The following is a 24070-nucleotide window of genomic DNA, read 5'->3' on the forward strand; positions in this document are numbered from 1 at the left end:
TCTACACAGACCAGAGTTCCTGAACACCCTAGCGTCATGAACCTTGCCAGGCCATCCAACGTAGATATTGGTAAAACGTCCCCGATGGTCCACCAGTGCTTGCAGCACCATGGAAAAGTAGCCCTTCCGGTTGATGTACTGGCTAGCCTGGTGGTCCGGTGCCAGGATAGGGATGTGAGTCCCATCTATAGCCCCACCGCAGTTTGGGAATCCCATCTCGGCAAAGCCATCTCTGATGAGCTCCACGTTTCCCAGGGTCACTACCTTAGATAGCAGTAGCTTGACGATTGCCCTGGCTACTTGCATAACAGCAACCCCCACGCCAAACTGGTTAGCGACGGACCGGTAGCTGTCTGGCGTTGCGAGCTTCCAGAGGGCTATGGCCACTCGCTTCTGGACAGTCAGGGCTGCCCGCATCCGGGTGTCCTTTCGCTTCAGGGAAGGGGACAGCAACTCACACAGTTCGAGGAAAGTCCCCTTCCGCATGCGAAAGTTGCGCAGCCACTGGGATTCATCCCAGACCTGCAGCACTATGCGGTCCCACCATTCCATGCTGGTTTCACGGGCCCAGAATCGCTGTTCAACAGTATCAACAAGACCCAGTGACAGCGAGATGTCCTGGGCGCTGGGTCTCATGTTCTCAGAGAGGTCGGAGCTAGTGTCCGACTTCATGCCGTCACGGTAGTGCCGTAGCCTCCTCTCATGATTGATCTGCAGCTGCCTCTGGTACAGGTGGAGGAGAAGATGCGAGGCGTTGAGAACTGCCACAACTGCAGCGATGGTCGCAGAGGGATCCATGCTCGCACTGCTGTGGCGTCCGCGCTGTCAGTAATCAGAAAAGCGCGCGAACTGATTTCCCGCCGGCGCTTTCAGGGAGGGAGGGAGGGCGGGCTTGAGTGACGGACGGATGACGACAGGCGCCCAAAAGCACCCTCGACACATTTTTTTACCCAGAAGGCATTTGGGGCTCGACCCAGAATTCCAATGGGCAGGGGGGACTGCGGGAACTGTGGGATAGCTGCCCACAGTGCACCGCTTCCAATGTCGACGCTTGCCCCGTTAGTGTGGACTCACAAAGCCTCACAAAGTCGAATTACTGTCCTTAGTGTGGACACACACGTTCGACTTAGTAATATCGATTCCACATAGTCAAATTAACTAAAATCGAAGTACTCTCGTAGTGTAGACAAGGCCTTAGAGTTCAGGTATTGTATCTCTTTTTAGTTACATTTAATATCAGGTTATTCAAATAGTATCTGCAATAAAAACAATGCTGCTTTCAAAATGGGTGTTTTCTCTGGGTAAACAGTTGCCTATAACAATGTAATACTTTTACTCTTTTTACCTTTGTACCAAACAGTGAGAGGAGGAGCCAGCTGTGAAAGACAGCGTTGCTGACTTTGCTGTTTACCAAGATTATTAGGAGGAAAGGGGGAAGGACAGACAGACATGTCTTCAGAGACAGACCAAAGTAAAGTTCAGGCATCTTTACAGCAACAAAACAAACAGGTAAATTGGAGTTGCTTCCCCTTTCTGTTGAATGCTATCTTTAGCCAATGACTGGCATTTTTATATTCTTACTATCAAATAGAATCCAGGTGAACAGTTGTCTGAACAGAGGGACTTATACATATAAGTGATGAGGAGGAGGGGCTTGCCAGTATTCCTCTGTGGAGTTCCTGCTGATCCATTAGCAAATATTAATAGATTGCTGGTCTCCAGGTCAGGTGTCTGCATCCACTACACTCATGGCAGCTTTCTCAGGTGTATCTGTCTGTTTAGGGCAAGGTTTCAGCCCTTTAGGAGATACTGGTGATATATAAAGCTTTTACATTTTCCCAAGAAAGATGGCCTCATGTCAGAAGGCCTTTTTGTGAGATATTTTCTTCGTGATACAAGCAAGATTCGGGGAGGCATTTATTCACAACCAAATGAAAATGCAGAAGCTAGCAATACAGTATTTTACAAAGTCAGTGGGGTTGCACAGGTGTAACTGAGGGCAGCCTTTGGTCTTATGTTTAAGTTTAGTTTAATACAGACTGTCAAAAACAATAAAATAAATCTTATGGCTTAAACTCCACCCTAAAATGGCTACAGGTCTGCCCATGCTTCCCTTCTATACCTGGAATATGCAGCATTTATGGTGTAAGATATTAAATGACAATGTCCAGTCCTATAGACTATAGATAGGTTAATTATAGCATCACAGCTTTCACTTTGTACTTCCTGGAACAGCTCTTAATTTTTAGCATGATATTTTTCTACAGAATTAAATATATAAAATATGAAAAAACAAAGCCTGCATTCGGTTAGAATGTCTCTTAATGTTGATAACAGATCTAGTCCATGTCATTAAGTGTGTTTAAGGACTTCTACCCCTTCTGCTGTGCTGAGATTTTGCTTTTCATATTTCAATCCAAAGTATATTTTTACACAAGTTAGAAATTTCTAAAAAACTAGGTTTATAATATGTGTATTGATGCTATATAACTGTAGGTAATTTAAATAGAGTTTATAGTATCCCATACAATATTAAAAATAGAGCACATTTGGTTTTAGAATCATAAGTTCTTGCACAATTTTCTATATATACAGTAACTCCTTGCTTAATGTTGTAGTTATGTTCCTGAAAAATGCTACTTTAAGCAAAACAATGTTAAGCGAATCCAATTTCCCCATAAGAATTAATGTAATTAGGGGGAGGTTAGGTTCCAGGGAAATTTTTTTGGCCAGGCAAAAGATTTATATATATATAAATATATATATATATATACACACACACACACACACACACACACACACACACTATAAATTGTGGTGGAATCAGAGGGTGGGATATTTCCCAGAGAATGCTTTGCTGCTAAATGCAGCACTTGGCTGAGCCCTCAAGGGTTAATACGCTGTTGTTAATGTAGCCTCACACTCTACAAGGCAGCACAAATGGAGGGAGGAGACAGCAGCATGGCAGTCGCTGCAAACATTCCCTGTGGAAACTGACCAAGATGATGAACCCACGCTATCCCACTGGAGCGCACCACTCCCTCCACTTTCCAAAGTGTGCGTGAGTGAGAGACGCACATTGCCCCTTTTAGTATGCTGGCTCCACTCTAAGTACACTGCCTTTTTATGTAGATCAGCAAGTTGAGACAGCAGCTGCTGCTGCTGCCAGCAAGCTCCCTCACTCCTGAGCCCTGTCATGTCTCCCTCCTCCCCAGCTCTGTGGAGATGGAATACAGGGGGAGGGGGACATCCTGACATCAGCACCCCTCTTCCCCCAACTCCCTGCACAGCAAGCACGAGGCTCTCGGGAGCAACTCCAAGGCAGAGGGCAGGAGCAGCACACAGCAGTGCGGGGAGGGACACCTGAACTGCTTGGCAGCTGCCACACAGGAAATTAGGGGAGCTGATGGGGGGGCTGCCAGCCCACCTTGGTTCCCAGCCCCCACCACTAGCTCCAAAAGGCTGCTCTTCCCGCAAGCAGTGGACAAGCAGGTGGCTACCAAACAACGTTATAAGAGAGCATTGCGCAACTTTAAATGAGCATGTTCTCTAATAGATCAGCGATGTAACAACAAAGTGACATTAACCGGGACAATGTTAAGTGTGGAGTTACTGTATTATACTTCTCTGAGCTCTATACAAGGTTTCAGTATGTTCATGTTCACAATTTCTGGAAAAAAATCCAGCCTTCTTTGTGTTATGGCCCAGACTCTGTGCCAAATTCTGCTCAGTGCAGAAAAGGCAGAGGGCAGTTACAACCACCTGCTAATTATAGTCAAGCTATCTTGGTCCCGGTCCCAATCCCAGCTAATCTGCTGTAGTTTATGCCAGCTGGCTGTGGTTCCCAAAGGACCATACCTCTGTTAAAACCAGTAGAGCACAGGTGCTATCTGGCTCATCCTCAACATCCAAATCAGGTGGAGTGAAGTGGGGGTGGGCATTAGGATTTGGTTACACTGCTTTACACCAGCTGCAAGCTCCCCTATGCTGAAGAAATCTCAACAGGCCTGTTAGGGCCAGATTCCACCACTTTGTGCCATAGGCGAACATTTAACTAAGTAATTTTGATATGAAATAACCCTGTTCATAATCATTTACTTCCTTATCTGTTATTTGTACTATTGTAGAGGTTTTGTTATATTTGACATAGTTTATGAGCAGTTCAAGTTTCATATACTATAACCTTGTGTGACAGGTTTGCTCTACTCACTGCTGGAGGGCACCACCTGCTGGTGGTTCTGGGGATTAGCTTAGTCAGGTCAACACCCCTTCCAGCAGGTATATCCCATCAGTTTCTCCTCTGCAGCCTCTCTCTTGCTCTCAGGAACCACAGCAGTCCCCTTTGTAACTCAGCTCTCTGGCCAGGTCACTCAGCATTCCCCCCTTCCTGGGTACAGTCCTTCAAATTCTGTCACTCCCACAGTGACCCCAATGGTCTTCCAGTTCACTGCCCCAGTGGTGGGTAGGGGAACCCAGGCCCACCCTCTACTCTGGGTTCCAGCCCAGGGACCCTACAACATGCAGCCAAGGTCTGCTCAGTCTCCAACCTCACTGCTTACTCCCTGGGTTGCTTCCTACCCCAGCACTCCCCCACTCTCTGAGGTTTGCCAACCACTCTACTCCCTCCTCCCAGGGAACAACCATTGGCTACTTCCTCTATAGCCGCCAAACACACCTCCCTTCTCCCAGGGTGTGACTATACACCACCTTCCTGCAGCCACTTCTGCTTCCAATTTCCTATCTTTTGTAGAAGCCCCACCTGTCCTTCACACATGAGCTTCTCTCTAATTAGTTGCCTAAAGCTCTCCCCTGTTTGCAGCCTAATTAGCTGATTGGGCCCACCTGGCCCAACTCAGCTCTTGCAGGGCCAGTGTGGGGAGCACACCCCATCACACATTGCTATGAAACTCAGTTTGTGATCAATTTGAAGGCTGTATTCAAGCAACACTCCCACTAACTTTAGTAGGAGTTGTGTTTGAATGAGGACTGGGGCATCCATTACCTGAAAATTTAATAATGACTGCAGCCAATAAACCTATTTCATCACCAGGGTTACAAAACTAACAGGGCTAACATTGGGTTGGTACATGTCAGCATGGGTATATCTCCAGTTGGAGCTGGGGGTGCGATTCTCCGCTGAGGAAACATACCCACATCAGTGGTGATTGAGTTAGCATATTAAAAATAGAGTGTAGCCATGGCAGCAGGGCTGGCAGGATTGGCTAGCCACTCTAATTATGTACCCACCCAAGGTATCATAGGCACATAATTAGGGCGGCTAGCCCATCCACCTCTCATGCTGCCATGGCAACACTATTTTTAGCGCAGAGCTAGCGCAGGTATGTGTCCTTGACCTGGAAATCACATCTCTAGCTCCAAGTTAAAATTGAAGACTACTGTCCTCGCATTCTATGTGTCTGTCCCTCCAGCTATCATTGGCTCTGCCTTTAATTTATTCTTCCAACGAGGAAGAAATTGAACAAGAGACCTGGACTCCAATCCCCCACATGGCAGCACAAAATATTTTTCCCTGATACTTGTGTGCCACCACACAAATAATTGCATTGGAAATTACCAGAATGCTTTGGGAATGGTGTATTTTCCTAAATCAAAGCTACCATACTTTTAAGTATTGTATAGCCCTTGCTCTGAGAAATGAGAAAGGCTTGTTAGAAAAAGACCACTTTTGTTGTTAGATGATGATGAGTTTCTCAAGTGGATAGGCATTCTTAACTATTGCGTTTTATTTTAGGCTTGCTCTCATCGAACCCAAGATTTGGATCATTACCTAAAATTGCATGTAAGTCAGTACTTTTATTTTAAAAGGAAAAAAAAGATTGGGGGATATTTATTAACAGTAGAATCTGAACTTTCCAAACCTCCACTATCCAGACTTCCTTTGTGAGCTAACTGTGTGTCTCCCTGTTTTAGTGAATGTCAATTATGCAAACTTCTGCTTATCTGAACCCATAAGGTGTCAGTATAGCAGTCTAGGTAAATAGGATTCTACTAAGTTTACAAACTAATTTATTAAGTAAAGCTTGTTTAATGAAGATTTTTTCAGTAAGAGTATATATTCAATTTTTAATTGTCCTATCTGCATTATTATATTATTGCAAGGTCAACCCTCACCATGGTTCTGTCAATAACACCATTCTCAATGGTCTGCTTGTCTGCTTCTTCCACAAGCACCTCTCCCATGCCACCTCTTTCTTGTGGGAAAAACTTCCAATCAAAATCTGTACCTCCCCACCTTAGCCTCATTAACTGTCATCTTGCCATAATGCACACAGAATTCTGCCATCTGATCATGGGTAGGCCAATGGTGAGTTTGGACTGCTGATTGTGGACATAGCTAATCTATGCTACAATATCCTACAATTTTGTTCCCATGTTCTCTCCCTGCTCTCACGACCTTGCTTATTTTATCTGCCTGTTATGTCTAGTCTTTTAGATTATAAACTTTTGTGGGGCAGGTACTGTCGTTTATTACATAATGTACAGCAGTAAGGCCCTGGCAATACCATATGACTACCATAACAAGTTCTCAACATGGTTAAATTCTCTAAGTATTACAGCAATGTAACTGCTCAAATAAAGAAATAATAATACAAATTCAATGTATCCTCCGTGTCTAACTTTGGAACATTTTGTTAAAAAAATTGTTTGCACAGAAATTGTTTTGTATTGCATTTACATAATGCAACCACGCCATTTAAATGACGTAATCTCATCTGTTTTCAAAAGCTAAGCAGGTTTCATTTGGTGTATACTTGGATGTGAGACCTCCACAGAAAATTCAACATGTTGCCAGAATTAGTTTTTCTTTTTGAATGAGTACTGAACCAGAGCCCAGTGGTATTAAAGAAGCCTTTGACATAGGAAGACAAGACTTAAACTGAAGTCCTAGCTATTTGTAATAATCAAAAAAAAAAAAAAAAAAAAAACCCATGGGGCATTTTGCAAAGGTAGGGGGAGTCAACTCTTATGTCTTTGTCAAATTTCACCATGGGCTATTATTACACTCCTCATCTAAATTCCCCCTGAAATTCCAAGTATATATAGTTTTCTTTTTTACATCTAAACTGTTGTGCCGTGTTGCTGTGTATTCTTAACCAGCTGCAGTGTTTCACTCCACAGATGGTTGCATTTCAGTGATAAGAGAACTTACCACTATTACAGTATAATCTTTGTATATGTTTATAAAGTACTTTGGGATGAAAAAGTCCTACATAAGTGCAATTTACTGTACAAAGGACAAATAATAGTATCTTGAGTTAGACTCTTGAATTAACAATATTTTGTGATCTGTTTGTACAGTTGCTGGTGCCTTTGGTCTTGCCATTGGGACGATGTAATACATACGAGTATGCCAGAGAAAGTTCCAGAGTATAGGAGTTCAGCCATTTGGTCCAGAATATAAAAGGTTTGTCTTGAATATAGATCACTTATTCTTAGATCAAAACATAGTTATTGAAAATAGAATGAAAGAGAGAGGCAGCTACAGCATACATTTAAACCTTTTGCTTCAGCTCATAGGACACTCTTGAATGCTATACCTAAGGATATATATTGCAGTTATGTAGTTCCAGATTATGTGGAACTTATTAGAAAGTTACAAATTAAATTCAATGTAATCTGCATTGTTTGGAAGACATAAATAATCCTGTAATTTAAAGGATTAAATCCTCAGCCTCTCTATATACTAATTAATTATAAAAGATCAACAGTTAGCAATTTACCTTCTGTCTGGTGCCATTAAATATCACACCATCTATCCCATCCGTCTGGCCTGTAACTCACCTTTGAATTCTCCTTTGTTCCATACGTCCAAGATGTATGTATCCAAATCCTGCAGCTTTTTCCTGCACCACATCTTCATATCCCTACAGTTCATTGTTCTCTGCCATAATCAGTGCAGCCTCCTCTTCTCTAGCTTCCTGAACACCCATCCTGTCTCCAGTCCATACAAAATGCAGCTGCTAAGATCATTTTCCTTACCTCAGACCATGTCATCCCCTCTTTTGAATCTCTCTACTTGCTCCCCCGTCCAACACATCAAGTTCAAGTTTGTTGTCACTGCCTTCAAAACCAAATGCTGCTCCCACCCACATCTCATTTTGTATTAACTCCCACCTCCTCCCCCGAGCCAGTGATATCTCCCTCAATTTGTCCATGTGTACTACACTGCTCCCCGCATAGGAAATGCATTTCCAAAAGCTCATCCACAAGGCCACCTCTCTGTATTAAAATCCCTTCTGAAAGCTCATTTGTGCTGTGATGCCTATGTAAATTAGCTGACTGATAATGGGAAATTGGAAGGGTATTTTGAAATAATTTAAAAATCCTAAACCAATATTTTTTTAATAAAATCTTCCCTCCCCCACTTAAACCCCCGCTCCCCCCCCAAAAAACCTGTTGTGTTAATACAACACTGTATTACAAAGATGTGACCAATTGGCCATCTATAGTTTGGTAACCCTTGCCTTTACCCACTGGTCTTGTCTAGATTGTGAGTTCCTTTTTTCAGGGATCATGCTTCCTTTTCCTGCTTGGAAAGCTCTACTATATTTTGGGCACTACTGAAAACAAACAATACATAAGAATAATAAGGTTGTTTTGCTGGGGCATTCAGACATCATCCCATAGCATAAGACATCTGGAAGGACCGAAGAACGTAAATCGGATGAATGGAAAACAACAAGAGATTCCTTCTATAAAGCCTGTTCAACAAATTCCTTCTAAAAGAATACTTTTACCAATATACGACACAAAGATGACAGCTGTGTTAGAGAAATATGAGCAAAAATCTTGAATGCTCTATTTTCCTCCTGATTTTAGGCACTGTCATCATACCTGCAAGGAATGCGAAGCAAATTTTGGATCTAATGGACAGGAAAACTCAAAGCCTTCAGCTTCATAATCCCAGGTACACACATTTGAATCTTAAGGAAGCTTTTGATTTTATTCTTTATTTTGAACAGTATTCTAGTTTAAAACACTTGCCACAATACAATATAAACATAAACTTCATGAGATGAAAGACTGATAATTAGGAATTCTATTTATGGTTCTGAAGTTAACCTTGATTCTACATTTTCTCTTTACATACATTTAACATTAATTTTAAATTCCCACTTCTGAGGAACTCCTAATTTAGCTCCAAAATTCTCATACAAACAGCACTATTTTTTTTGATCCAGCTAGAATTCAGTGGGATTCTCTGGCTAGTTGTAAGTTAGAAGAAAAGAAATAAATATTTCTCTTCTAGTTTGAATGCTGTTTTCTGTTCCTAATATCTTTTTTAAGTTGAACATGTATGGTCTGATCATTTTTGGTATGTCAAAAATACAGCTGAAATATTGATGTTTTAAGAACATGAACAGTAAATAATGTCCTTACTATTTGCATGTAATACTATACTCTAGCTCAAACAGAAAGTATGGGTTTGATGCAGAAATTATTGGGTGAGGCTCTTTGGCCTGTGTTATACAGGAAGTCAGGCTAGATGATCATAAAGGGTTCCCTCTCTCTTTAAAATCTCTGTGAATGACATTGAGAGGGATATCTTAGCAGATCCTGTTCATTGACCCAAAACTGTGTGATTTTGATGGATTTTGTCAGTGCATGGTAATCACAATGAAACATGTTGATGTAATGTATTATCATTGAAGAAGACATTAGACTGAAGTGTGGCATCATTAGAGCGTCCCATCTGGACTTTAATAGTCTGGAGGAATTTTGTTACACCTATGGCCTTTTTTAGTGGCTACAATAGTTAGCCAGTGGAGTAAGTAAACAGTGAGGCCTCATTTGAACCTAGCCTACATGATTATTGCACTCCAAATCTGCAGTGATATAGGGACAAGGTAAGATTCTCAAAAGCACCAAACTGACTTGAAAACCAATGGGACTTAGGTGCCTAAGTCATTAAGTGTTTTTGGGAATTTTGCCCCAAATCTTGCTTGCCTCATTCACATATGATTATTTCCATTGACTTAAAATAAAGAGTCCATAGTATGTTTAATTAAAGATGTTTGAGTCAAGTTGAGAGCAGGAATTGGTGCATATTTTAGTTTGCTTACTCTACTGGTCTGGCAAAGACTGAGTTTGTTAACCCCCGGATCCAAACGCAAAGGCCATCTCCTTTCTCAAGCTTTTGACAAAGGAATTATTGTGAGCTGTGTTGTTTAATATACATGTACTGGCTAGCTTTGAAAACTATGTTTTACATGTACCCAGAGTCAGTTCTGATGGAAGAACTTTGAAATTTAGGAAAAACGTTAAGCGGGTTTTTTTATACAATTAAACATAAAAAAATTTGAGATTAGAGACTCACTGAACATTTCAATTAGAATACACAAAATATTGTGTTGTTTGATGATCACTTCTTTCCTTTTTAAAATATGTACAGTCAATGAGCTACAAGTGTGATAGATGGTGGATATTGCATTTCCATCACTTCTCATGCTAAAAATGTGTATCATGCACAAACTTACCCTCAGATTACATCTAATTAAAATTATTGTACTGCACACAAATTCAGGGCCAAATTCTTACCTCAGAGACTTGTGCAGAACTCCCTCTGAAGTCACCCGATGCACATGTACATCTGAGGAGAACTTACCTCTCAGAGCTCAGTATTTTTTATAAAAAATGTTTGTTTGTTTGTTTGTTTGTTTGTTTGTTTGTTTGTTTGTTTGTTTGTTTCAGATCACGTTTCTTCTTTTTAAGAAGTTACTTCATATCTTGGTATCTGAATTGTAGAACTGACAAAGATGACAAAATCCTGCACTAAAAGTCTCTTCCTTCAATAGCTTATTCTGGACAGAAGAAATTAAGCCTACAGTCAGGTGTAAACCAGTACACTGTGAGGATTGGGTTGTTTTTAAAAAAGTTTGCCTATATAATAAATGCTAATTTCTAGTAATACAGTTTCTATTTTTTTCTGTTGGTATCACACCCCAGTATGTTTCTTTTTTCCTTAGATGCATTTTAGCTCTTGGCACTGAAAACTTAGATATTGCAATTCTTGTAAGTGGCAATGACCTAATCTCAGTGCAACCTGCAAAAGGCCATAATTGGAAGCATTTGTCTCCTGCATGAAAGAAAAAGAATGCAAGAGTATTTAAATGACATTGCACTGCTAAGCAGCCCATCAAGCCCCCTATACTGTGATCAGTTTTGCATAACTCTTTGTACTGGGCAAGGACTGCATGTATCACCATACTTGACAATAGGTATCCTCTGGGTACTATTAGAAAGAATCCCATTGACTTCAGTGGGCTTTGAATCTGGACTTAAGAGAGGAAAGTGACATTTTATTTATGCCTGTCTAGTCAAATCTCTTTGGAAGACGTTCTGAACATTATTCCTAAATAGACAACTTAATAAAAAGAAGTTTTCTTTCTCAAAACATGAACATTGGGGAAAGAAGTGAAAGCAAGCTCAGAAACCTATGTTATTTAGGTTTGCTCTAATCTGACATTAGAAAAGAAAAAAAATAATGAATTACAGAAAAACCCAGTTAATTACTGTTTGCATATTAATAAAAATGCTTTAATAATACTTTGTTCTTTTAGAATTTTTAAGTTCAAAAGTGTTGTGCTTCTGGCTAATATCCCCTTCTCCATGAGCACTCTCACTCAGAGGACCCTCTGTGTGTACAGATCCCCACAGGACAATCCAGGCTTTAATCAGGAACAAAGGGAAGTCAGGATTTAGTTTCTTTAATAAGAAAAAAATATATCTAGAAAGCAGCCTAAGATAAAACTTCCTTGGCATTGACTCTCTGTTACCTTTTCACAGAAATGGGACCTCATGGTCCAGCTGCCTTATACCCCCAGTCCAGTGCTGACCCCCCATAGACACCCCAGTTGCATATGCACACCTTTCCCAGCATTCCACCTTGTGAGTATTCTGGCTTTACAGTTCATCTCTTCAGGGGCATGCAGTAGTGAAAGTAAGCAGATACACAGGCTCTGCAGAATATTCTAAAGCCAGATCTAGACAAACAATAAATCACCTGGACACATTTTCCTCCCTCAGGTTCCGCTTCACACTTGAACATTCTTCAGGTTTAGGTCAGAGCCACAAAGGAGTCCAGATCCCCACATGCACATAGCTTCTCCTCCAAATCATGGAGCCTCTCTCTTCTGCAGGCCACCTCTTTCTTCCTCGGTTTCATAGTTAAAAATTGCCCTGTTGCTACAAAACAGGCCCCTCTATTCCTCTCTCCTGCCCAAACTTCCTTTGTGTCTGAGTCCCCCATGTGGCCTCAAGAGATCAAAACTCATGAATTGGATCCCAAAAAACACCATGAGATTTAAAAAAAAACCCCACTGTATTGTGCTTTTTGGTCTCTCTTGATTTTTTGAGAGAGAGAAAGAGTGTGTGTGTGAGTGAGAGAGAGCGCTACTCACTCCTACATTTATTGGATAAAGTGATTTTGGCCCCTGCGGAAGAAGCACTCTCTCATGTCTCTCATATCTGCCCATCCTCTGCCCCCACCAGTTCTCTCCACAAAGCCCCACAGCCATCAGTTCAGCCCCTCCCCCCTCTACCCCTCCTGGAGTTCTTCACACCCCCTCCCAGGCCCGGGGAAGCTGCATTTTGCGGATTTTCCATTCTCCCTTTCCGTCAGACCACCTGGGTAGAACTGTTCTCCCAGCTCAGGCATCCTCCTTAGCACTGTTCAGATGGAGCCCTTAAGGTCAACATCTTTTTTTGTTCTATAGCTTCTTCCAAACATGCAGGGATAATACACATCAGGGATGCTGTCAGCTCCTGGTTGACTCACTGCACATTGATGATTGAGTGATACAACAATTTCATAAAACTAACCGGAATTCATAAGTTGTACACAGATTCCCCAGATCATCACAGGCTACTGTTATGAACTCTAATTTGAACTCTAACACCTACATTTGAAGAGTTTTTGTTGACCAACTCCCACTAAAATAGTCAGATGTTATGCTACAGCTTGGAAAACGTAAGGTTAAAAGTCTTGCAAAATGAAATATAACAAATTTAATTAATGAACTTAGTGAAAGTAGTGAAAAATTCTCATATGCAAACTGCAGATGATTCAGAATTACTTAGTAAATAGATCTAACATCTTTTTCAGACTAAAATACAGTATCACCATTACTGTATCCATTAAATGTGAAAGGGGGGAAAAAAACCAAGATGGAGCAGGGAAATGTTTTCAGTTCCCTTCAACGTCAGAAAGATTTTCTGAAAGATTAATGTATTTGCAGATCAGATACTGGAACCTCTGATAGTTTTCTAATTAAGGAAAGAGGATTGTCTATTTTATTCTATACACAATCTTATACTGTGCTCATTACTGTAGCATTTGAGCACCTTCCCATAGTGCATTAAGAGACATTACTAACATCTGTCATGTTTGTTGTTCTCAATTTCTCTCCAGCAAGCATGTGCAATGGAGTGTCTTGTTTTGGTAGGATATTTTTTTGTTCTTTTTGTTTTTTTTAAATAAACATGTTGTTATGTGCTTCTGTTAGAGAAGACATGATCAAAGAAATGTGCTTTACACTTGGAGCAGGAAGTGGTGAAGTTTGTGATGGTCCTTAGTTCTGGGGGAAGTTCATTCCACAGTCTCAGACTATCCCTGAAAAAGCTTGTCTTCCACTCCTGGCAATTAACTTTATTCAGCTTGTAGAGAGTTTGATATTACTATTCATCAGATGTGTCCACTGAGGTAGCAGTAGGCAGCTATGCAGGTTAGCACATGGGCAACTTCAGGTATCTCATAGTAAGTAACAAATGCTTTTTCTACCTTTTTCTATATGCACATTTCAGTAATAATACTTCATTTACTACAGCTGGATGTTAGGTCTCAGCATAGTCTGCTATGACTAAATTGATACAAGCCCTAACTTGTCGAATGTTAAATGCTGGATTATCATACATGCATGTGCATTATAAACCTTATCCTGAGGCAAATGCTTGTAAAATCAAGTCAACTGTAATATCTTCTGTAATTGCCTTATGCCTATACTATGCACAAAGCTGCACACGGCCCTGTCCAGCAAGAGTCTTCATACAACCCCTGCTAAACAGTTGCCAGCTCTAGAAAGACACCTGTCAATTGACAGCTTGCTCTCTCAGCAGTCTATTTTTCCTTGCTTAGCATCTATTCCTTCCCTATCCATAGCCTGGGCTTGCATAGCGTGATTGCTGCCTAAGGCATCCTTTGAGGTGTTCCTTCTGCTTCACTTGCTGCACTCCTGGCATGGCAATGGCTTTGTCTATACAACAACAGTTAGCAGCCAGCTGAGTGTCTGGTATGCAGAGGTGCAAGGGACCTATGAAGAGGAATGAACCCAAGGTTCCATAAAGTATAGGACAAGCCCTAAATACCATCTGTGGTACACAACAGCAGGCCCACTGCTATATAAACTGAATCAAAGCATGACCTGTATTGTACCAAAAGGATTGTCTTGTACTTCTTCTAGCCTAGTTAGAAAATAGGAATGTCTCTTGCTGTCAGTGAAGTATTAATAACTGGAGTGCATTGATGTCAATCTAATATGAACAGCAGGGACACCAAGTTCACCACTTGTGTAAGTTTTAGTGTGAATTACATTTTTTTAATTAAAAAAGACTTGTAATCCAATGAGATTGAGATTAGTGTGAGCATTCTATTTCAAATGCAGAAAATAATTAAACAATACACCACACTATATTTCCAAGTTTGGGTCATTATTGCATTATATTTTTGCAGAGCTGATTTTTTTAGCTCCATCTAAAGGTTTTTTTAAAAAAATGCACTGCAAGTACACAAATCCACTGAAAAAAGCATGAGTGAGGATATGTACACTGTACAATGCAGGGAATATATTTAAAAATATCTTTCATTTACTGCAGTGCAGGATTAGAGAAATCACCCAAGCAAGGGCTTTGTTGTTTTTATGTTTTAGAAAACTGTCTATCATTCAACAGGAGGTAACGATTTGTGTGTGGATTTTAACATACTTTCTAGAGTATGGTGCGCATGTAAAAATGGTACAAATTTAGAAATTTTGTTTCATTTTGAAAATGTGTTAGAACAAATTTATAGAAACAGGAAAAGCAAGTAGTGGACATCAAAAACAAGATAGATATTTGTAAGTAATGGATAAACTGAGAATGGATTTATGAGCATTAGTATCCAATAATAATTTAAATGTCCACATTAACTATTTCATTCATGGCTGATCAAATCACACAAGAAAGGAAATGGACACTCATAATATGAAAGTCTGTCTAATCTGTTGAGCATGAAATCTTACCTTGGTGCCAAGAGTGGGTGAAGCCTGGGTACTAAGCAAAGCTTGAGTACACCAGCAGTCCCCACATTGGATTCCTGGAGCCAAACAAGCCATGGGGCCATCTGAGCCTCACAGAGGGGAAGCCAAGCTTGCAAAGCCCAGGAGGCAGGTGAACTCTATGAAGAGAGTGCCAACTGTGAGAAATCCAGCATCCAGAAGGGTATCTGAGCCCCACGAAGGGGAAGCTAAGGGCTTGTCTATATTACCCGCTGTACCAATGGGCAGCGATCAATCCAGCAGGGGTTGATTGATCGCGTCTAGTGAAGATGTGATAAATCGACCGCCGAGCGCTCTCCCGTCGACTCCGGTACTCCACCGGAGCGAGAGGCACAGGCGGAGTCGACGGGGGAGCATCAGCCGTTGACTTACCCCAGTGAAGACACCGCGGTGAGTAGATCTAAGTACGTCGACTTAGAGAAATCGATCCCCCATCCCCCAGTGTAGACCAGGCCTAAGACAATGATCACACTTTGATTACACAGGATCGTACTTTGAACATCTGCACAATATACTGTGACATCTTATTTTTGCATCTCAAATGGGCAGTGTGATTTATGGGTGCAACTTGGAATAGTACCCACGACTCTCCAGTCCCCCACAATTCAGCCCCCACCTGGGCTTTCTTTGAATGAGCAGCAGGAGTTATTTTCTTTTGGGATGATCTGTTGTTTAACTGGGTACCAAACAGATCCATGTAATATGAATGAACATTTGCTGAAAGCAGTTACTGAAAAATTAGACTGTTTGCTTATTTTGGATTATGAATCTTGCTGTAGATTTTGGAAGACAGCATTGTAAACTCAATTCTCCAAATATCTGCAATACAGAAGCAACTGACATTGTAACTTTTAATGAGGCTGTAACAAATGTGAAGGAGCTAAGCCAAATGCTCACAATGCATGTCAACAGCCCCCAGTTTCAGGCCACTACCTTTATTTTTTAATAATTTGGCCTTGCAGCTTAAAAATTGTAAAGATTTTAAGAATTAGGAAAATCAATTATTTTAAACATTTCCAAGAAGGTTAATCTATAATTAATAATAGGGCTGTCAAGCAATTAAAATATTAATTGTGATTAATTGCACGATTAAAAAGATTAATCACAATTAATTGCGCTGTTAAACAATAATAAAATACCATTTATTTAAATATTTTGGCTGTTTTCTACATTTTCAAATATATTTATTTTGATTACAACACAGAATACAAAGTGTACAGTGCTCACTTTATATTTATTTTTGATTACAAGTATTTGCACTGTAAAAAACAAGAAATAGTATTTTTCGATTCACTTAATACAAGTACTGTAGTGCAATCTCTTTATCATGAAAGATGAACTTACAAATGTAGAATTATGTAAAAAAACTGCATTCAAAAATAAAACGATGTAAAATTTTAGACTCTGCGAGTCCACTCAGTCCTACTTCTTGTTCAGCCAATCGCTCAGACAAACAAGTTTGTTTACATTTGCAGGAGATAATGCTGCCCGCTTCTTGTTTACAATGTCACCTGAAAGCGAGAACAGGCATTCTCATGGTACTGTTGTAGCCAGTGTTGTTAGATATTTACATGCCAGATGTGCTAAAGATTCATATGTCCCTTCATGCTTCAACCACCATTCCGGGGGACATGCGTCCATGCTGACGATGGGTTCTGCTCAATAACAATCCAAAGCAGTGTGGACCAACACATGTTCATTTTCATTATAAGAGTCAGATGCCACCAGCAGAAGGTTGATTTTCTTCTTTGGTGGTTCAGGTTCTGTAGTTTCCACATCGGAGTGTTGCTATTTTAAGACTTCTGAAAGCATGCTCCACACCTCATCCCTCTCAGATTTTGGAAGGCACTTCAGATTCTTAAACCTTGGATCGAGTGCTGTAGCTATCCTTAGAAATCTCACATTGGTAACTTCTTTGCGTTTTGTCAAAGCTGCAGCGAAAGTCTTCTTAAAATGAACATGTGTTGGATCATCATCCGAAACTGCTATAACAGGAAATATATGGCAGAATGTGGGTAAAACAGAGCACTAGACATACAAAGCTCCCCCAAGGAGTTCAGTCACAAATTTAATTAATGCTTTTTTTTTTAACGACCATCATCAGCATGGAAGTATGTCCTCTGGAATGGTGGCTGAAGCATGAAGGGGCATACGAATGTTTAGCATATCTGGCACGTAAATACCTTGCAATGCCGGCTACAAAAGTGCCATGAAAATGCCTGTTCTCACTTTCAGGTGACATTGTAAATAAGAAGAGGACAGAATTATCTCCTGTAAATGTAAACAAACTTGTTTGTCTTAGCAATTGGCTGAACAAGAAGTAGGACTTGTAGGCTCTGAAGTTTTACATTGTTTTGTTTTTGAGTGCAGTTATGTAACAAAAATAAATCTACATTTGTAAATTGCACTTACACAATAAAGCGATTGCACTACAGCACTTGTATGCGGTGAATTGAAAAATACTATCTCTTTTGTTTATTATTTTAACAGTGCAAGTATTTGTAATAAAAATATACACTCTGATTTCAACTACAACACAGAATACAATATATATGAAAATGTAGAAAAACATGCAAAATATCTAATAAATTTCAATTGGCATTCTATTGTTTAACAGTGCGATTAAAACTGTGATTAATCACGATTAATTTTTTTAAATTGTGAGTTAACTACAATTAATCAACAGTCCTAATTAATACATAATCCTTTTGTGTTCATTCCTTTTGGTGCTCACACAGAATACAGCAGTGAACACTTTCTGACCTAAAGAGTAAAACTGAAGAGATGCATTTTTAGGATGATTAGTTCTATGCTACGTGAGAAAAGGACTTCCAAGTTGTATAAAATGCTGGATTCTTTGTTAACAGACATACAGGTAAGATTACTTAAAAGAAAAGCTGTCTTCTATTTCAATTGAGTCTATTTTAAACCAACTATCCTTTTGGTTGAACCAGATTAGAAACTTGTCTAACCGAAAATGATAGTGGTTACCTGTGAAAGTTAATCTAAGCAAAATTTTAATATTCACACACAGGGTTGTTTTGGCATTCTCTCGCACCTACTGGTTCTTGATATCTAATACATTCTCAAAGTTTTACGTTTGGGCACCTTTTTCACAGTAGAAAAATCAAGCCATTACCTCTCCATCTTTTCTGGGGGATCCTGACAAGATATTTGAAGAATGTGAAAAGTTCTTATCAATCTAAGGCTCAAACCCAAAGTGCAGCTCTTCCTATTCCAAGCTAAGAGAAATGAAGGGATGCTGGGTCTCAGTATGTAGCTATTTTAAAATATAGCCCAATTCACACCTGTAATGTAGCCAGTTCATGCCTCCTGCAATGCCAGTGACAACATCCTTCCAGTTGCCTGCATGACAATCTCACACTCACTATGCAGAATCATACTGTCTAAAAGGTAAAAGGCCCTGCTTTGATAGAATATTAGGGTTTTGTTTTTCAAACCACCATTGAGGTTAAAAGTTATGACCATACAAACCCCGGGTATTTATATACATTTCGGACATGATACAGACCAACAAAAAACCACCTCAACCCACCATGTTGTGTTAAAGTGAGGAAGAGTATTTACATATCCAACTTACAGCAATAACTAGGTACAAAAAGGCAAGGTTGAGAGACCAAGCTCCACACTTAATTTTGAATTTTCTCTGATATTTGTTTATGCTACATATATTAACATAGCTAGTTCTTCTTAATAAAAACAGCATTTAAAATAGTGTTTCCCACATATGAGATATGCCCTTTATTTTCATAGTTACAAAAAATGAAAATACTTCTCACAGTATTATATAAAATGATTTTTGCATACATAAAATAATTATTTTGGGGTGAGATGTCAATCTCATTTTCAAAACCTTTGGCTTCAGATCAATACACAAACTGCTTACAGCTTTTAGAAAGCACTCACTTTAGTATGCAAGATTAAGGTATAATATTAATGGAGTAGATGACTTTTCCTTTTTCAATATTTAAACGGAAAAAGGGTAAAATAATCTCCCATCAACTGCTGTTCTGCCCCAGATGGTCCACAATCATCATACTACCTAAAATAAGCACACAATTACAAATAAATAGTGAGGCAGATTAAAATATTTCTAACGATAGTCCAAATGGATTCTCACATGCAGTGCAACATCTGTCCACTGATTTATGGAGAGAAGGGATGAAAGGAAGAAGGATCAGACTGCAGCCCCATGTTTTCATTGTGCTAACTCATTATGAAGGACTTGTCTACACAGGGAAATTTAATGGTACAGTTATACCAGTATAACTCCCTGCGTAAACACTCATCTTCTGGAATAAGAGCGCCTTCTTCAGGTTTAGCTTAGACTGCTTCCAAAGTGACAAACTAAACTGGAAAAATCGCACTCATTCTTGAATCTGAGCGTCCCCATGGGGAGTTATACTGGTTATACCAGCAAATTTCCCCATGTAGACAAGCCTTAAAGGTAGAAAACATTCATCTACATAAAACACACACACACACGAAGAGAAATTTTAAGAACCTTCAGTACAAGCAAATATTAATTCGGATTACTGAGACAAAGAGAGAGTCACCAGACTCTTACAAACACGTTCCAAAAAAGTCTAATGTAGTCCACATTTCACAAAAATAAAAAACAAGACATTTTTCTTGGCAAGATGATTGTCCAAAATACTACCTCCTTTAGGCATTGTGAGGGAGTGAAAAATATCAGTGTTTTCCCTCATACTTATTACTTGAGGTTTGTCCGTGGGTCCTTCCTTCACTTAGAGATTGTCTGCTTCAACATAGTGCCAGAAAAATGTACCTTCTCTCTTTAAAGATCAGATACGCAAAGATAAGTGTTACAACTTCCTGTTACTATTTTGCAGCTTAGTGAGTTATTGTCTCCTTTTTTGTATGGTGGGTACAACAAGGAGAAATCAAGAAAATGTTATATGAATTTCTCCCATGATAACAGTACTTTTCTGACCACTTTCAGTATTCTGGACTGTCCCCATCATTCAACAACACTACAAATCCTGCTGACTTCTAGTACTTTCATGGACCTCTCATTTCAGACCTGAAAACCTTCTCTCATCAAGGTAAATTGGGGTCTTTTTTATAGTTAGCTTCAAGATAACCTGATGCCAGTCATCCATTTATGGTCAGAAGTAGTTTGGCATTTCCTTTCTCTGTTATTCAGATGTTCTTAAACATTGTTTGGTTCTTTAAGAACTCATCTTTTCTACATTTATTTGACATCCTCATTTCAGCTTACTCTGCACCACCCTGGTGAATCTTTCTGTCCATGTTGCTCTGTTGTTGGTCCATTGAATCAATGAGGTCCTCAAGAGCATTTTTCTTGTCTGGTAATATAATTCCTTCTCTTCTCTCATTAAGTTAGGGTTGATATTGATCAGTTTCAGCACACCTTTAACCAAAGACCCCAAACCAGAAAGGGACAGTGCTGACAGGCTAAGAATATAAGTAGAGCAGCTGAAGGTCACAGCTTGAAGATGAGATTCTAGTGCTCATGAAAGAAAAATTGGTGGCACTGTTTTGATCCAGATATGTGGGAGGTAAAGCAGATACTAGGAAAATGTGTCAGCACAGCTCTGCCAATGTATCTCAGTACTGAACAGAAATACTAATGCTATATTCTACTCAAGAGGATCTCTTCTCGAGAGACAGAAAGTGGTGACAAACTGTGTGGTGGTTTTGTGACATGTGTAAACATGGGAATAAGAATAAGACCACAAAATTATTTTTCAATCCAGGCCAGAATTTGAACCCAAGTCACCAAAATTAAAGTAACTAATACACTTACCCCACTATGCCTAAATACAGATGCTTTTTTAATGTTTCCATTTTCTTTCATTTAATCATTTTCTGTGCTTCTGGTAACTTGGGACTTGTCAGGACAATCACTCAGTTGTAGATGAATCAGGATAACTCACTAAAATGTGCATGTTATTATGAAACGTTTTTGAAGAGGGTGAAAGGTGTACATTTACTCTGGTACCTGGCTAGTTCCTCATCACTGTCTATTTTTACTGTTTAGTCCTAAAGATTTATCGCAGGTTAATAAGATCTGACTTTGAAGTCCCCAAAAATATGGGAGAAATTAAAATCTATTTTAATACCTTATTAATTAGATGGGGGTAAATACCACTGGGATTTTACGTCACATTACTTTCAGAACAAACAAACAAAATAAGAGGGTATGTTTTACTGAGTGACTTTTAATGGGACTCCTGAATAATCTGAAAAGATTGTTTTTTCCCCCTCTCAACACCAGTACATCTGACTTAGTCTGTTTACATTGTGACAGACCCAGACCAGTGGGGTACAGGAGTCTGGTAGAGGGCAAATATACTGGTCACTGGATGAGTAGTTTTCTGTTCCCTGAGTGACCAGAGCAGGGGCTGCACTAGAGTAATCAGAAACCTGCTAGAACCAGTTAAGGCAGGCAGGCTAATTAGGGCACCTGGGTTTTAAAAGGATCTCACTTCAGTTTGTGTTGCGAGTGTGAGGAGCTGGGAGCAAGAGGCGCAAGGAGCTGAGAGTGAGGGTGTGCTGCTGGAGGACTGAGGAGCACAAGTGTTATCAGACACCAGGAGGAAGGTCCTGTGGTGAGAATAAGGAAGGTGTTTGGAGGAGGCCATGGGGAAGTAGCCCAGGGAGTTGTAGCTGTCATGCAGCTGTTACAGGAGGCACTATAGACAGCTGCAGTCCACAGGACCCTGGGCTGGAACCTGGAGTAGAGGGCGGGCCTGGATTCCCCCCAAACCTCCCAATTGACCTGGACTGTGGGTTCTTCCAGAGGGGAAGGTCTCTGGGCTATTCCCCAACCCACATGGTGAATCTCTGAGGCAAGAAAATCCGCCAATAAGCGCAGGACCCACCAAGATAGAGGAGGAACTTTGTCACAACATATACCCAGCACCGTATTATTGCCTAAGCCGACAAGGCCTAGGCCTAGGGCGGCAAATTTTCAGGGGTGGAAGCTCCCCTCCGTGCCCCCACTCCCCTGCTCCAGCTCACCTCCGCCTCCTCTGCAAGCACGCCGTGGCATCCTGTTTCTCTCCCCTCCCAGCGCTTGAGCCGCAAAACAGCTGTTTCGTGGGGCAGGGAGGGAGGGGGGAGGAGGTGGAACGCCACGCGCTGGGGGAAGAGGCGGGGCCGGGGGCGGGGATTTGTGGAAGGGATCCAATAGGGGAAGGGAGTGGGCGGAGTTGGGGCGAGGACTTTGGGGAGGTGGTTGGAATGGGGGCGGGAAAAGGGCGGAGTTGGGGTGGGGCCAGGGTGGCAATTATTTCCCGGCCTAGGGGCGGCAAAATTATTAATCCGCCACGGCATATACCAGTGTCTTATCTCTCATTACAAATTTAAAAAATTAGTGCGAGCTATCCCTTTTTCATTATTTCTTAACAATATCATACTGTTTAAATTCACTGTTCTCATCAATAGTCTAGTTCCTCAATGGTGCAAAGCTTCACAATGTTAAGCCTACAATCCATAATTTTTCACTCTTCTGGAAAGTCAAAAATAAAATCTAGTCTCCTTTATTATAACATATTTCAGTTTGGCAGAATACACCAAAGTGTGCAGATATTTATGACCAAGATAGATAGAGCTGAAGTTAGCTGATTGACGATAACGTCCTTCAGTTCTCACTCTTCCCAAGCATCTCCATACTTGTTTACTTTAACTAGAAAAAAGAAAAAGAATATCACATACAGCTAAATAGTTTAAATACATAAGTTTAATTTACATAATGCTTTGAAATTGTGGCAAATGTGTTATATTTTCAAAGTGTGAGGTTTAGGGACAGTTACACTTCAGTGTGTGTCTAGTAATTTTTAAAATGAGGGAAGAGGTAAAGAGGGCATTACTAGTTTTTATTATAGCAGTATTAAAAGGCCCCAGTCAGGTTAGGGACCAATTACATTAATCCCTACCCTGCAGAGTTTATAATTCATTTAAAACAATTTAAATACAAGTGGGTATACCAAACAATTGGAAGAAACAGGGACAGAATAACAGATACAAATATGTGGATGCATAGTCTTGTTATATGAACAGTTAGGTGGCTACAATGTAATGTGTTATATATTTAATTTATTTATTTTTTTAAACAAAAAGGAGATGTTTGTAATCCCCACTGGCCAACTACCTAGCCATTAACAGTTGGCAACTGCCTACAATGTAGAAGTGGGTTTTGGAGACAGACCTGAAGGAGGAAAGGGTAATGGTTTTATGGATCAGTCCAGTGAGGGCAGTGTGGAAGAAAGTGAAAAGGTGCTTGTTTGGGAGAAACATGGACAAACAGGAGATAGAGGCTGGCATCACTTAGGGGATAGAGTTAGATTACAATAAGATACAAGAATAAATATAAAGAGAAAGAGGAAAGATGGACCAATGGTTATGACTCTGGAGAGCTGGGTTCCCTGATCTGCCACATGTTTTGTGGGACCTTGGACCAGTCCCTTGGTCTGTGTCTCAGTTCCCCCTCTCTAAAATGGGGTTAACAGTACTTTTCTACCTCACAAGGGTGTTGAGAGGATAAGTACATTAATGATTGTGAGGCCTCCATTACTATAGTATACAAGTACCTAAGATAGACAGTAGGTGCTGAGTTGTGCTGGTCCTCAAAGTAGGGTGACCAGACAGCAAGTGTGAAAAATCGGGGTGGGGGGTAATAGGAGCCTATATAAGAAAAAGACCCCAAAATCGGGACTGTCCCTATAAAA

At 40.3% G+C, this 24070-nt stretch overlaps 1 pseudogene; it reads left to right on the forward strand.

Moving 5' to 3' along the window:
• The first annotated feature begins 1449 nt into the window (after positions 1-1449).
• LOC135887444 (OCIA domain-containing protein 2-like) lies at positions 1450-11029 on the forward strand (annotated as a pseudogene).
• The last annotated feature ends 13041 nt before the right edge of the window (positions 11030-24070 follow it).

The sequence above is a fragment of the Emys orbicularis genome, chromosome 13 (genome assembly GCF_028017835.1).
Source record: "Emys orbicularis isolate rEmyOrb1 chromosome 13, rEmyOrb1.hap1, whole genome shotgun sequence".
Classification (NCBI taxonomy): Eukaryota; Metazoa; Chordata; order Testudines; family Emydidae; genus Emys; species Emys orbicularis.